The sequence below is a fragment of the Perognathus longimembris genome, chromosome 28 (assembly GCF_023159225.1).
Source record: "Perognathus longimembris pacificus isolate PPM17 chromosome 28, ASM2315922v1, whole genome shotgun sequence".
NCBI lineage: Eukaryota > Metazoa > Chordata > Mammalia > Rodentia > Heteromyidae > Perognathus > Perognathus longimembris.
In genome coordinates, this window is record NC_063188.1 from 59,095,248 (window position 1) to 59,112,054 (window position 16,807).

Consider the following 16,807-nt stretch of genomic DNA (forward strand, 5'->3'; position numbering starts at 1 on the left):
CGCTCTTGTACTTAGCTGTTTGTTGGCTGGGGATTGGACCTACTTGGGGAAGCTGAGTTGATAGACTCTATCTATGTGCTATTTTTTCCCCAGGAGTACTTCTGGGAATCATGCAGCACTCTAAGACAACAAAGAAAGAGTTGACCAGGCCACCAAATTCTATGGATCAAGGAGTCACAGATGAGTCCAGGTTTACAAGCATAGAGAAATGGACTGTACCTCTGGCTGTTAGGAGCTGAAAAATTGTAAGTAATGGAACTTACTGTATTTGTGAAATATTCTATTTGGCTCTGAACTAGACTGTGACAAAAAGCTTTCCCTTTAGCACCTTGCTCTAGTTAGCCATAAAGAATTCAACAAGTGCAAACACCAGGGAAAGCCTCCTGGAGTTGGTCTGAGCTGAACCCTAAGGAATTGGGCACATCCTGGACTATTTCTTAAGTTTTCTGTGGATGACCTATCCTGTTGTAAGCCTCAGAAAGACTTGTCTTAGGGGAAATGGGTTGTGTGTGAGGAAGGACCTGGGGCATTGCTCTTGATTGCTGTGATGTCCATATTGTTGTAAATGAGTGTGGCCCAGGTAGCCAAGCCCCTTGTTTCCTCCTACTGCTTTGGCATTTGTATCCCTACCTGTGGTCTCCATTGGTCTCTTCTCCCCCATACAGTGCCCACCAAATGCTCTGTCTAGCAAACCACTCTTGGAGGAAAGGAGTCCAGGGAAGTGTGAGAAAATGGCAGGACCTTGGAAGAAGGTCAGGTTTGTGCCTGTCCCCCAGCCCAAGTAATCAGAAAAGCAGATGTTCACCATGTGACTGGCAGCTCCCCACACTGCAGATAGCAGGGAGGACTGTGTCGGAGAACATTTTAGCTTTACCTCAGTCACAGCAGCTCTGGGGAGCCCCTCCAGCTGCATCCACCCTGGCATTGCTGACCTCCTTTCCTGTCTCCCCACCAGTGCTTCCAGGTTTCCTTATGCTTCATTACTTCTTTTTCCAATTCCTCCTTGTTGTTTTTCTCTTCTAGCCCTCCCTCTCCCTGGCGTTCTGGTTACTGGCCTCCCAAGCGCTAGCCTTCCCGCCATCCCACTCCCTCACGTCTTCACCTTCTCTCCTGCCTCTGTCTCTCAGTTAGTTTCCTTCCTCCTCTTTTGGTGAAGATCCATCCACAGTCTCCTCTACCCACCCTCGTATCTACTCACCTCCTTTCCAGCACATCTCACCTCCCTTATCATCACCTGTCACACTGTCTTATCCAACTCTCAATCTGCTCTCTCCCTCTGCACTCTTCAGTGCGTTCACCACCCTCATGCACACCAGTCTACATTCCTCTAAGCATTCTCTATTTTCTTTGTTCTCAACTCACCTCCCCTTCTCTAGCCTGCAGGGCTTTTCTTCCTCTCCTGATATCAGCATTTCTCTGCCCCCTTTAGAGCCTGTGCCTCCCTTTCCTCTCTTCTGCCTTCTTGTTCTGCTAATGACATCCCATGCATCTTTCACCTGTCTATCCTTACCTCTAATAAGCTGCTCCAGACCCCACCCCTGCCTGCTCCACTCTGCCCCTACCATCCCCCCCACCACTATGGGACAAGATGTGAAAATCCCTAAGCTCATACAGCACTGCCTCTCTCTCTCTCTTCTGGTGCCTTGACATGATGATGATTGACACGTAGAGCAACATGATGGATTGTCTGGATGTGTCATAAGCTAGCCTGACTCTGCAGTGTGACTGCTGGTACCACCCTGCTCAGCCCCCAGGCACTCTGAAAATGACATGGAGTGCCTCCACTTGTACTGTTCCAACAGGAGTCCAGGATGTGCACAGTTGCTTCAATGTGACCTAACAGGGTCTGTCTCACCATGATCTAGAACGACCTGGCATGCTTCCACTTTTGCTGCCCACAGTCCAAGTGTGTTTGGATATAACCTGCAGCGCTTCTTCTCTTACTACCCAGCCCTCATGACACATCTGGATGTTCTGTGGAGTGAAATAATGTGCACCACATGATGCCACACTGGACGTGATGCCACGCTCTACATGATGTTGCACTCAACTGGTCACCACGAGGTGCCTCAACATGATGTGATGTCACACTTGGTGTGACTCCACGTAGTACTGCTCCAACCTACAGTTATGTCTAGATTTGACGTGGCAGAGACTTGGTGCACCAGCCTCACAATATCTGGATCCATCCTCCCAACTTGCCTTTATGTGATAGGGTGAGACCCCAGTGTGGGTTGCTTGTACTGCACCACCCTCTTGATGTGGTGGTGGTGATTTAACCCAACCTACTGGCTTGTCCCGTCCAAGCATGAAGTGGCCCACCTTCAGGAGAAGAGACCCAGTGAACCCCGCCTAGCCCAGTCAGGACACACCGCTCAGTGCTGCAACTCGAGGCGCCCAACAATGCCCTGGAGAATCCAACCACGTCCCTTACTTGCTGGCTACAACCTGTTCTCGCACATTCCACCCAACCGGTACAGATACTCGCCCATCTTCACTCCACGCCGCGGAGACATGATCTGGCCCAGTGGGACCCCTTGGCCCTAACCTGTCCAGTGCTGAGGCAACCCCTTTGGCTACCTGCCATACCACGTACTCCCTTGGCCGGCCAGCCCCACCCAGGCTGGAAGTGATGCTCTGGCTGAGCTTCACCAGCCCCACTGCTCTGTTTCCACAGTCCACTTTCCCGCCCCTGTGAGACCTCCCATGGGCTAGGCCCCGCCCCTCAAGGTGCAGAAGTCTGAAGTGGAGCAGCTGGCATAGGTAGCCTAGTCGGTCAACTGACCATGAATGCATTTCAATGGTGACATCTTGTACATGGATACGATCATTACCAGACTAGGCTCCAGTCCTCAAACGAAGGATCTGCAGGGCTGGTGGTAACAGTTGGCAGGAGCCAAGCAGAAAGCCAGACCTGTTTATTTCCTGGGTCAATCCTAGTGGGCAAAGAAGTGAAGCTGCCTAGCACTCCAGCTGCTGGCTCCTGACCATGCAGGTCCTGTCCATGCCAGCTTCCCATTACTCAGTCCAGCTGGCTGCCCTCTTCTTCCATCCATATCCTATGCTCCAGGTTTCCTCCTTGTGCCTCCAGAGAAACTGATGTTCTTGCAACTCTTGACTGGCCCAAGGTCACCTAGCAACTTGGTAATAGCTAGAGCTTATTCTCCAGCCCTGCTCAAGTCCCTTGCCACAACTCCTTGTCCTATTTCCAAGTCCCCAGACACAATGCTCCTTGCCCGAGGCTTTTTCTTTGCCAAGGCTCTGTTGGTGGGGGTTCTTCTTGTGAGTACAGCTAGTGGCAAAAGCTGCAATAGCATTCTAGAGTATCTTCCTTTGTTTTGAGGCTTTTCTGTAGCCCTTTCCCTCAAAGAAAGCACATGGAAGCTGATCTGTATGTTCTAGGCATTACAATGTGCAAGATTATTTATTATGGGTAGTCCCCTAAAGTACATGGTCTGCAAAGCAGAGGTACTTGTGTAATTTGTTCCTCACTGTATCTTTTGCAACTAGACATGATAGGTGCTCAGTAAGTGTTTTCCTCAGACAATAAAAAGAGGGAGAGAAGTCTCATAGCTAGTCACATGTTTGGTGGTTGATGCCACCATTAGTGCCACCTAATTTTCAGTTATGTTATCAAATGCCTGATGTGTAACAGGCTCTGTGGCATGCAAAGACAATACAATAAGGAAAAAGACAAGCATGAAGACCTTGCTCTTGTGGGTCCTATACTCTAATGGAGCATAGAAAATAAGTAAATGAATTAGGCATTTTTTCAAATATGAAAAATACTATTGTGGAAGTGGCACTGTGGCTCTAGTGGTAGAGCACTGGTCTTGAACACAAAGTGGCTCAAGGACAGCACCTAAACCCTGAGTTCAAGCCCTACATCCAACTAAAAATACTATTGTGACAATAAAAACCAGATGTGGAGTGCCTTGAGTACTCACTCAGATGGATGGTAAAAAAAAAATCCTTTCTAAGGAAGCAATACTGAAAGGCAAGATATCAATTATGGAGAGCTTCAAGAGAAAAAAAATTCTGAGCAGGGAGGATAGATACTGTGTTGGGGATTCAGTTTTGGCCTTGGTGGGGGAAGGGCGCCAAGAGCGAGACGCTGCCCTTCCCCCAGCCCTGGGACAGTGTAACAGCGAGTCCCTCCCACCTTCCGGCCTCAACCAGAAGAGAAGACCCCCCGCCCCAGGGGGAGGCAGACACGTGCGTGCCACCATGATAGGGATTATCCAGCCCACAAAGGAAGTTTCATGACATCACCTGATGAGCAGCCCGGCTTAGCCAATGGCCCAAGTCCTTCCCATTCCCGCCATTACCGCTATATAAACCCCCCTCCAAATTAAATCCTTTGAGACTCATTCAACCATCCAACCGTCTCCCCGATATCTTTGTCCTGAGGCTCCTGACACATTATGGGGGGCCGAGGAAGGGATTTCGGCATCCCACTTCAGCTTCGAGCAGTCCGGTAAGGACACGCCTTACTCCTTCTGCCGGTATGAGGGGTAGGGTGGAGCTTCTTCCATAGAAATTGAGGTTCAGGCATTTCCCCGGGAGATAAGGGGGAAGGGGTCCCCAGAGGCCCCGACAATACTGAATGTTTCCTAACAGACTGAGTAAATGGCTAGACAGCATGTCTCTCTGTTTGAGATTGCCAGCATCTTTCTCCTGAGTTCTTATCTTGGGATGCAGTCATCATGTTGTGGACTCTTTCACTTCCTTAGGAAGAGGATCAGGCCTTCCTCAGAAAGATCTGTGGGGAAAAATTGAGCAAAAAACTGAAGCGGTTGTTTTCTGGATAATCTGGAAACTAGTTTACTAATGTCAAATTAAGAATCAGTAGAAGGAATTTACTGAGATGTAGATTTTTAAAGCTTCTTCTACTTTGACAACGAAGGTTAGTTGATGAGTATTAGTTTCTGGAAAATAGGATGAGCGTTCAGGCAGAATCCTGGTATTTACACCTCCACAATGAAATCTGCCTAGATGCTGTCCTCACAGTATTACTGCCAGAGTTTTGTACGAGCTTCAAAATATTTATGTGCTAAGGTTTTTATTTCTACATCAAAAATTGGTTCATACCTTAGAATTATCTTTTCTTTTTAGGCCCAAGGCTAGGACTCAATTTCTGGCTACTGCTCTACCAACTGAGCAATGCTCCAACCCCAGCATTTTCTTTTTATTCATATCTCTAGGGAACTAGATATTTTTCTTTCTATCATTACTTGGGTTTGATCTCAGGTTTGTCATTTTATTTCCTCTCACTTATTTTCCATAAATAAAATCCCTTCACAAAATTTTCCAAAGCAGGCCTTTTATAAGCATCAGTGTCCTATTGGGCAGCTGGTGCACTGAAGGCTTGTTGCAGTGCTTGGTATTTTTCACACCTTCCTTTGCATACAGAACCTCCATGGGATACCTTTAAATGCATTTATCATTGGTCCAAGACCCAGATGCCTCCCTTTTCTGGTGTTGGGAGGGAGTGAGAGAGGATGGGTACAAAAGAAGATGAGGAAGCAGGTGTCTACAAATCACCTAGGGCCTTTGATGCCCACTCCCTCATACTCCAAGAATATAAACCACGAGAAACAGGATGGTGACCCTTCTTTGCTCTTGTATCCCAGTACTGGCAATGGACAGTGTCTGGCACAGACAACGATAGGAAAGCAAAACCACAAAGATTACAAAATTCTCTGGTCCCATCTCATGCATGGACAAGGAGGTAAAATCATATTTTAAACCTTTTCACGTTGAATGAAGAATACCATGTTCCTTAAGGAGTTTGTTGAAGGAGAATGCTTCAAATAATTTTTGTGTATACTTGAATATCCAATATTTGATCTCCACCATCGCTTGCTTCATCTTTACAGCATGGACTACCATCCTCATGTTTCTGCTTCCTGCTGTAGCAGGAATGGCAGACTAGCACTACAAAGCCTAGCACTCGCTGTTGAGAAAGAGCTCTCACCAACTTTTGCCCAGGCTGGACTTCAAACTAGATTCTCCAGATGTTAACCTTCTGAGTAACTAAGATTACATATGTGAGTGTCCTTGCTCTGCAAGGCAATGTTACTTTTTAATATGCATAGTAAGGACAACACTGTAGCCCTGAATCAGGTTCCCAGCCTTGGGGAAAATTGTTTTCAACATTGATACTTTGGGTAGGGGTGGGTTGTAGGCCACTGCAGTGCTCAGGACAGACTTGATTCCTAACAGAAGCAAGAGTGAGCAGGGTCAAAGACCTGGAGCTTCCCATCATTAGCCAGATTTACCCCTCAGGAGACCTTGCTTCAACATGGGCAGGCAAGGGCTCTGGGCTTGTCCACACTGCACTCTCTCTAGGGATGACCTTGAGCAGTTGAGAGTGTTCAGGTCTCTGCCTGCTCTTCCTCTCTCCATCAGTGTTTTGTAGATGATAATTGAGGACAAACTTCTGAGAAATGGGGCCAGGTTTCTGTACAGTGTTGGGGTTTCCTACTACAGTAGCAGAGGCCCAGACTTCAGGAGCTTGTGCCTGCTTTCTTTAGGCAGAGACAGTATTGGGACTACCGAAAACCTAACAGAATAAATACCAGAAGCACATCTGTAAATCTCTCCACCTCTCTTGGAGCAGAGTGCCTTTAGCTGGTTGGGTATTAGGATCCCAGGCTGATTTGAAGAAAACACTGATTCCCAGCTCTGCTCTAGAATCTGGCTGAGGTCTAGAGCCTGGGTTTACTGAGCTCTCTTAGGTGATACAGACTCTCAGCCAGACTTGGACCTCCTCTTGACCTCTAAGTCCTTTCAGCTCTCAGAATTTCTGGCCTGACAGCCAGTGGTGCATGAAGTCACACAGGTGAGTAGCCTCTGAAAAGTATAGCAAGGCAGAGAGACTGTGGCCTAGCCAATGCTCTGCAGCTACAAGAGTGATACACATTGGTAATGTATGTGTAGAACTTGGTTACTGTTCTTTAATTCGTGTGTGTGTGTGAGCACACACGCATGCACACCATTCCTGGGGCTTGAACTCAGGACCTGGGCACTGTCCCTGAGCATTTTTGCTCAAGGCTAGAGCTCTACCACTTGATCCACAGCTCTACTGCCACCTTTTTTTTTTAGTAGTTAATTCGAGTTAAGAGTCTGACAGGCTTTTCAGCCCGGGCTTCAAACAGTGATTCTCAGATCTCTGTCTTATGAGTTGCTAGGATTATAGTCATGAACCCTGCTATTTGGCTATTTTTTTAAGATATAAAGAAAGTAGGTTTAGTTTGGCTTACATTTGTGGTCCAATGTTGTGGTAACACATGTGCTTCTTGCTAGTAGAGTGAGGGTAGTGCAGGGCATCACCTGGTAAGAGACAGAGGGTACCCTGTTGGAGACCCTGTGTTATTTGTAATACCTAATGCAATGTAAATTCTGGTAAATGGTTGTTACATTTAGGGTTTCAGGAATAATTACAGGCAAAATATTTATGTACATGGGTAGTACATATGACATTTTTCTGCCTAAAATTCTTTTCAATCTGCAGTTAGTTGAATCTGGATGTAGAAACCATGGAGACAGAGACAACCAAAGTGTGCATATGTGCAGGTACAATTATCAATCAGCTTATTAAAGAAAAGGGTTTATATACTCTATCCTTAAAACTACTGATTCTGATATACTGTCTAAATGGAAAAAACACAGTGAGGAATGGGGAGATCTGTGCTGAGGCTGACATTTCCTTTTTCTTCTTGGAATAAAAGACAATGGAGGCTTTAACTGTTTAGACCTGCTTTTCACTGTGATTAATTGAAATGTTCATTGTGGCCTTTGTATCCAGGGCCAGGCAGGCAGCAGGAAGGAGCAGCCCCCTCTGAAAGGTATCATGAATGTGTTCACACACTTGCACTCTTCATCTCAAACACACCGCCTCGTGACTGATCTTTTCAGGTAATGTTATCCACACTGTGTGTGCATTGTCTTATTTAATTCTCACATGACCCTTGCTAGCAGGTGAGGAAACTGTAGCTTGAGGCAGTTAAGTCACTTAAATGCTGTTGCTAGGAAAAGGCAAAGCTGGTATCTGGACCACACAGGCTGGCTCCAGAGCCCCTGATCTTTTTTTTTTTTTTTAACCATAAAAGTGATGTACAAAGGTGTTACAGTTACATAAGTCAGGTAATGAGTACGTTTCTTTTTGAGCAGTGTTATTCCTTCTTCATTTTCTCCCAGGTTTTCCACTACCAACTCCTCCCTCCAAGTTTATAGTTCATTTCCAACATAGTGTGTAATGAGTATCGTTGCTGAATTAGTTCGCAATTTGTTCCACTGTTTCTGTGCTTTCACTTCCCCTCCTCAAATCAGATAAATTTATACACAAGACAAAGGGTACAGAAATAAAAACTACAGAAAAAGGAAAAAAAACCAAAGGGGAGAAAAAAGAACTGCGAACAGTACAATAAAGAAAACCTGTTTCTTGGAGTTCATTTCAATATGCATCACTTTATATGATCATATGTACACAACTATTGAGCCCTGTGATCTTCTCCTAAGAATATCATCCTTTGTTCTCATGGTGTGAATGTTTAGAGTCCTGTTTTATTAATCATGTCCATATCTAAATTTTTGCCTTTTATTATGCATTGGGTTTACTTGTAGATTTATATAAGCACATTCTAATTATTACAAATGAGGGAAACCATGCAGCCTATGTTTCTTTGGGTCTGGCTTGCTTTGCTTAATATAATTTTTTTCCAAGTCTTTCCATCTCCTTACAAATGGGACAATGCCATTCCTTCTGATGGAAGCCTAGAGTTGCATTGCATACATATACCATATTTTCTTGATCTATTCATCTACTGAGACTGAGGGGTATCTGGGTTGATTCCATAGCTTAGCTGTGGTAAACAGTGATGCAATGAACATGGTTGTGCGTGTCAGAGCCTCTGCTCCTATTCCCAGCTCTGCCTCCACATGTGCTGCTGGAGGGGAGCTAGGTCTTTAGTGGAGTAGTTGCAATTAGGAAGGGAGAGAGCATAGACCAAGGGTCTTTGAGTTCCTCAAAGCCAAACTCCAAAGCAGAACATCTGTGCCTAAAGGTTCCAGAGTCCTAGTGTAATTTCTGCTGGGACAATGAAACTCTCCCATTGCCTTCTAAAATGCAACTTCATGGGTACATTGCCATATCCTCTTTTTCTCCCTTCTTTCTTTTCACTGGAAATGCCCATGTGAGATTGAGTGTTTGGATGTACATAGGGAATGAAGTCTGAGCTTAGGAAGTAATGAAGGTCATGCTTCTCTCTGGGTGAGAGCCAAGGTCAAGCCCCCTCTCAGCCTCATTCTTCCAAGAAGTCCTTGCTATTCACATAGCAGTGGAGTCCTGCCACCCTGTGCAGTGAGCTTATAGAAACTGTCTACCACTGCCTCCCTTTATACATGTGTGATTCACAAGTGACTCTGTCTTAGTGACCTCTGGCTTGGGTTCCTGGACCACAGTGTGGTTGTGGTAGGTACACAAAGGACTACTGCATGTGCCTTTCAGATCAGGGTACTAGGAGCAAGCTCTAAGATCCCTTATCTATTGCTGCTGAAGTTTCATGGCCAGGGCACATATGCAGTCAGTCTTGCCTGGTTTGCAGTGACACTTCATTTGTACTGCTGGCTATCAGTCAAGAGCTCCCTTGGACTCCTGGTATGGCTTTGGTGATAAGCTATTATTTAGATAATAAATAAAAGTGTAATGGGTTACGATCAGTATTTTTTTTAGTGAAGGTGTCATGATATTTCTTAGAGTGGTGTACAAGTGTATACATGTATTAACTGTAATATTGTAGATTCAAGGGCGAACTCAAGTGGTGTAATTCCTTAGCAAAGCCAGGAATGTGCTGCTTGCTCTCCTTGGAGTTGATAACTATCACTGTGCAATGACACAGCAGATGACAGGCAATCCTTGTCATCAGCAGATAATCTGGTATGTTGGCGATTATCCTGTGCAGACACATGTCCATTTGTATTTGTTTTGAAGATGCAGAACTAAAATCTCTATCCAAAGAAGAAAGTGAAATAAGCAATTCCTGTTCAATTTTCAGTCAGTCACACAGGCCTTTCTAATACTCTGTTATTGGTTCTGTCTTAGAACATGGTAATGTTGGCAGAATATAATGTTAGACTTCTGTGTGTGGTGTATGTGTGTGTGCACACGTGCCAGTCCTGGAGCTTGAACTCAGGACCTTTGCTGTCCCTGAGCATTTTTACTCAAGGCTACTGCTCTTATCTCATGAGCCACACCTCCTCTTCCGACTTTTGGATAGTTAATTGGAGATAAAAGTCTCATAGACTTTCCTGCTTGGGTGGCTTTGAACTGTGATCCTTACATCTGTCTCCTGAGTAGCTACAATTACAGATGCCACTGGTGCCAGCATCAGATTTTTCAAAATCTAAATTTTCTGCCATTTTTTCCCTCTCAAAATTATTAGTGTTGGTTGCAGAAAAATAAAAAAGAGAGAATGAAATACTTCCTTCTATTTTTTCAACATTGGGAAGTCAGCATTATGGATAAGTCATCACTTTAGTTATATCCTTATGGTATTTTCTTCCTATTAAATATTTTTTTTCTTCTTAAATAAAATAACACAATATATACACTATGTTAAAACCATTTTACCCTCTTTTTCTGGTGCTGACAATTGAACCTGGGGCCTCATTTCTTCTAATAGGCTTGTGACCTACCACTGAGCTTCACCCCCAGCCTGTCACCAGCTATAAATTTAATATATGTTATGAATATTTTTTTAGGCCTACAGGTGTGCTTTATTATTCTTTTGTAAATTGTGTATTTAAATATTACAAATAGAAGGTAACGTGATGGGGCTATCCATCTAAGAACCCTTTTGTAAATCTTTTTTCACCAATGTCTCAAACTAATTCTTGATTTGCACTCTTCATGCTCAGGAACCTTTTTATACATTTTTTTGCTCCTCATCAGTTCATCATCCCAGTGAAATTTTAATGCAACATTGGATTAAGTATACACTATATACATATGTCTGTGTGTAAGATTCTTTTTACCCTTCAGGAACCAATTTTTGTTCCCTTGGGGTTATGTCATCCCCAATAAATTCCCCTGCAGGAGGTATGTAACCCTTAGAGGAACTTATGTCTAAATACTAGGGTGCGACTTAGTATCACTGTATCATAGACATTCTTCCAAGTCAGTAGTACTTCCTTACATATCTAACTAACTTGATTTTCTCAAAAGCAAAAAAAAAGTATAACATGAATTGTGATGGCCATGTAATATTCTCAATGGATTATACCATATCCTATTGAACCAATTTCCTACTAAGTTTTCAGACTATTTCAGTTTTTTCCACAAGTAAGTTCATAATGAATGTGTTTATGAGTGAATCTTATATACATCGCTAGTTCTTTCTTTTTTAAAAAATTTTATTGTCAAGGAGATGTACAGAGGGGCTACAGTTACATACATAAGGTAGTGAGTACATTTTTTGTCAAACTTGTTACCTCCTCCCTCATTTTTCTCCCACCCTCCTTCTCCCCAACCCCCTCACCCCAGTTGTACAGTTGGTTTACTATATATTGTCTTATAAGTATTGCTGTTATATTGGTTCACCTTTTACCCTTTGTCTCACAATTTTGATGTTCCCCTTCCCTTCCCTGATTCAAATAAACATATATACAATAAAATACAGTGATAGGGTTGGAATATGGCCTAGTGGCAAGAGCACTTACCTCATATACATGAAGCCCTGGGATTGATTCCGCAGCACCACATATATAGAAAAGGCCAGAAGTGGCGCTGTGACTCAAGTAGCAGAGTTCTAGCCTTGAGCAAAAAGAAGCCAGGGACAGTGCTCAGGCCCTGAGTCCAAGCCCCAGGACTGGCAAAAAGAAAAAAGAAAGAAAATACAGTGACAACATGGGCTAAACCATAAGGAAAATAAACAAAAAAGAAATAATTTCACATAGTACATTAGAAATAACAGCAGTGATAAACAATTTTTTCCATAACTTGGAGTTCATTTCACTTAGCATCATCTTATGTGATCATATGTACATAGCTATTGGGCTATTGTTATCATCTGCTAGGACTATCCTAAACATATACTAATTATTACCAATAAGGGAGAATATAGAGTCCATGTATCTTTGGGTCTGGCTCACTGCACTTAGTATGATTTTTTTCCAAGTCTTTCCATTTCCTTACAAATGGGGCAATGTCATTCTTTCTGATAGAAACATAGAATTCCATTGTGTATATATACCACATTTTCTTGATCCATCCATTATACTGAGGGGCATCTCGGTTGGTTCCATATAATAGCTATGGTAAATAATGCTGCAATGAACATGGTTGTGCTGGTAGTGCTGGGGTGAGGTGGAATCTCAGTGTTGTTTTGATTTGCATTTCTTTTATGGCCAGGGATGTAGAGCACTCCTTCATGTGTCTATTGGCCATTCTCATTTCCTCTTCAGAGAAGTCTATGTTTTAGTCTTTAGCCCACTTATTAAGAAGACAGTTGTTTCTTTGAGGATTTGTTTTGGAAGAGCTTAATTTTTTGAGTTCTAAGTATATTTTAGATATGAGGCCCTGGTCTGTTGTAGGGCCAGTGAAGATCTTCCAAATTGTGGGCTTTCTATTTATCTCGCAAACTATGTCCTTTGCCATGCAGAAGTTCTTCAGTTTGATGCAGTCCCATTTGTCCAACCTTTCTTTGATTTGTTGTGTTTCTGGGCCTTTATTAAGAAAGTTTCAAACTGTGCCAAGGAGCCCTAGTGTTGTTTCTCCTATTCATTCCTGCAATGTTTTCAAGGTATCTGCTTTTACCTTGAGGTCTCCCTAGTTTTTTCTTAAGGGTAAATTCCTCAAGTAGTATTGCCAGGTCAGGAGTTGGACGATATGGGCTGATCTTTAAGTCCAGAAGTAGAACTTCTCTAGAAGCTTTAAGGTTTTGATGCATTAATTTGAAATAATATTCAAATTAATGTTCTGAGAATGTTCTACTGAAGTCTCTGCCTGCCAATGCCCATTTTCCCATTTAGTCATTGAACTAGACAGTAACTCATTCACATCTTTGCTAGTATGGTGGGAGGAAGGTCCTGAGGATGGGGATGATTCAGGTTTGTCATTTATATCTGCCTGCTTTCCATCTGGGAAGAGAGTTTGCATTTCCCTAGTAAATTCTAATGTATTAATCATTACTATTTGTTATAAATACATTTTGACTTTAATCTTTTTTGGTGTGACTACTGGGGTTTGAACTTAAGGTCTAGGTGCTGTCCCTGAGCTTTACTCAAGGCTGGTGTTCTATCAGAGCAACAAGCTCTACTTCCATACCTTTTAATTTTGTTTTTTTGTTTTTGTTTGTTTTTCTTTTGCCAGTTCTCGGGCTTGAACTCAAGGCCTGAGCACTGTCCCTGGTTTCTTTTTGCTCAAGGCTAGCATTCTACCACTTGAGCCACAGCACCACTTCCAGCTTTTTTTTTTTCTATATATGTGGTGCTGAGGAATGGAACCCAGGGCTTCATGTATACCAGGCAAGCACTTTACCACTAAGCCGTATTCCCCCAGCTCCACACCTTTTAATTGTAAATGTAGTTTTCTTTATTAGATAAAGATGTTAGCATTGAAATGCTTATCGTTTCTTCATTTATTCTGAAATGGTGATCATAGAAATACATAAGCCAGCTGTATTGGTACACACCTGTAATCCCAGAACTCCCGAGGCTGAGTCAGGAGGATTGTGGGTTTGAGGCCAGCTTGTCAATTGAATTGAACATAAGGAGAACCTACTTTAAAATAAAAACATTATTCTCCCAAGGCCAAACGGATGAAACTGTAACCTCTCTGTACATCACTTTGACAATAAATAAGAAAAAAACATTATTCTAATGACTCTTGCATTTGACTTATTTTATCATATATCCCCTTCTACACCTACTTTCTGTTGAATAAATTTAAGAATTTTAATTTCCATGGGACAGATTTCTTTTCCCTTCCTTCCTTCTTTCCTTTTTTCTCTTTCTTTCTTTGTTTCTTTGTTTCTTTGTTTCTTTGTTTCTTTCTTTCTTTCTTTCTTTCTTTCTTTCTGTCTTTCTTTCGTGTGTGTGTATGCGCACGTGCACCTGGAGCTTAAACTCAGTCCCTGTCCCTGAGCGTTTGTGCTCAAGGCTAGTACTCTATCACTTCAGGTACAGGTCCACTTCCAGATTTTTGAAGATTAATTGCAGATAATAGTCTCATGAGCTTTCTTGCTCAGGCTGGATTTGAACTGTAATCTCACCTCTCAGCTAGCTGAATATCTAGGATTAAAGGCATGAGCCACTGATACCTGGCTCATTGCTAATCTTGGGAGTTGGATTGTATAGCTCTTAGGTTCTCACTCATTTTACAGAAACATGCCTACCTGGTGTTTGACTTCCTATGTAAGCTATCTATGAAGCCCTTTGGAGAAGATCCTCCAGATCCAAAACGAGCACTACATCCAAAGCAGGAGCCCAAATTGCAGGGTTTTGTCCTCCCCTGGTTCCCACAGGTCCCAGTGCTAAGTTTCCTCCTGGTTGGTGTGGGGCGGGTTCATAGCTTTTCAGGCTTCTTCATTCCCTGAAATCCTTTCCTATTGAATTATCTCCCTCTCTACTAACCATAAGCTCTCCTAGTTCTGTCATTCTCAACCTACATGTTTAAAAACAATCTGTTTAGAACATGTGTTCTCTCTCTTACAGACTGAAGTATGTAATATCTGTGAAAGACCTGTGCAGCACAGAATGCTAGCAGACTCCTTTTCTCTGCCCCGCTGGAGACCTCTGCTTCACAAATAATATTTTAAGCCCCGAATTCTACTCAGGAAATCCAGATGTTTCTTTGTGGTAAACAAGATATCCCACTGGTATCGGTGCTAAAACAAGCTTTGGAACCAGAGAGAACTGCATTCAGATCTGGATTTTCTACTCTGTCAGATCTCCAATTTAAAAAAAAATTAGAATCTGTGGCTACATTGAGAAATAAGATTTTACATAAAAAGTATGTTCTGATCTCTCTCAAACTCCCTTACATATAGTTTCTGCATTTCTACCTAGAAACTGCGTGGAAGCCCAGTGGCAGCTATTCACCTAACAGGAATAGCTATCCCATGATCAGCTGTCTCCTGACCAGCCAAGGTTCCCACACCTTTAAGCAGCAAGTGTACACCCGTCTTTTCCTTCTACCCAGGCTGCTTCACTTGTAGGACCTGTCTGGTCTATCCAAGGACTTCGGAGCTCTGAGTCTTAACTGAATCTGTTTGGTGTCCTTTGTTTTCACAGCCTATAGGTCTTTTGCAAAGAGATGCTCCTGCACATTTAAAAAACCACCCATGGGTTCTTTTGAGCACAGGTGGATGGCCATTCAGATCCTGATGAAAATCTGTGTAGGTATGTCAGCCTTGAGGATGTATGGCAGCCTAGACATGCATGACAACTGAACAATGCATGAAATACTTTGATATGCTTTCATCTGCTAAAGCCCAATTCTGATGTTTTTGCTTCTCTTATAGAATGGTAAGGAAAAGATGGGAAAAAAGTACATCCCAAATGGCTTAGTCTACCAAATAAGAAGTCCCGCCTCACCTCTCTTTTAGAGTATGACCAGCTCAGGCCAGTTTACTGGGACTGTGGGTGTAGTACCAAGAGGCTAAGGATTTTCAAGTCTCGAGGAGATGGGGGTTCCCTGGGAGGCACTCAGGGAAAGGGGGAAAGTCCAAGCCACCAACCATCTCTACTTCACCTGAGGGAGCTGGAGTTAGGTTGATGTGGGGGTTGTAGGCTCAGGGTAGACACCTTGGTGAACATCGGTGGCTTTAGCTACTGAATGTCTTCTGTTACAATCCCTGGAAGATCTCTGCATTCTTGGCTGAGTTGGGCACCTTACCTCCAGAGGAGGTGACAGCTATGTCTTGCTCTTTCACACAGGTAACATTGGTGTCACTCTGCCGGGGCCTAGCACAGAGTTCCGCATACAACCAGAGTGCTGTTGATGGAACAGACTTGAAAGTCATCCTCTTCTTGGGCTATAGGTATGGGGAACAATGGCAATGGGAGTGTATCCAAATCCATTACAAGTGTGGGATTCAGAGATCATGGTAATGCTCAAGTAGGGATTTTTGGTGATATTTGTCTAACTGCTGCAGCAGACAGAGTACACAGAGCTTTGAGGCTGAACCAAAGTCAATGGTATAACCTCGCTCCAGCTACTGAGACCTACTTTAGTGGCCAGCCACAGTGTTTGGGACAGGCCTGACTTGGCAGGTCTATCGTTCTGTCATTGCTAGACCAGTGGTCTTGGTCCTCCATCACAAGGTCATAGCTTATTTTATTTTCCCCACACTTCCTAGAGGTTTGATGGGTCAAGAGGTGTTGACCTTTACATTCAGCAGGTTGGGAGAGTTTATGGGGCTCCTCCAGTACAACTCATCTATCCTGTAGATGAAGCACCTACAGCAGCAGTGGCTAGTGTCACTAACCCTGTGTGGAGGAAACTATTCTGCAGGTGCTGGGCTGATGTCCTACGCTGACTGGCCAGCCGTGGAGATCACCATGTTGTGAAGAGTCCCCCTACATACACATTGTTAGTGTGCTTTGCCCCGTACCACTGATGATTCTCAGCCCTTCTCTTAATGATAATGATAACACCATTTATCTGACTCGTGGGTTGTCTGGTTCCTCAAAGTCCTGAAGAGACTGCATGTCAATAGGATAGGCCTCCAGCAGGAAATTCTGCAGGGACACTGATGTGGCTCTGTCCTTTGCCCAGTGAGCCCAGCACTGGGCCATGGCCTAG

General features: G+C 43.5%; 1 pseudogene; it reads left to right on the forward strand.

Moving 5' to 3' along the window:
• LOC125343066 overlaps positions 1-16,572 on the forward strand; it is a 46,371-nt pseudogene extending 29,799 nt beyond the window's left edge.
• The last annotated feature ends 235 nt before the right edge of the window (positions 16,573-16,807 follow it).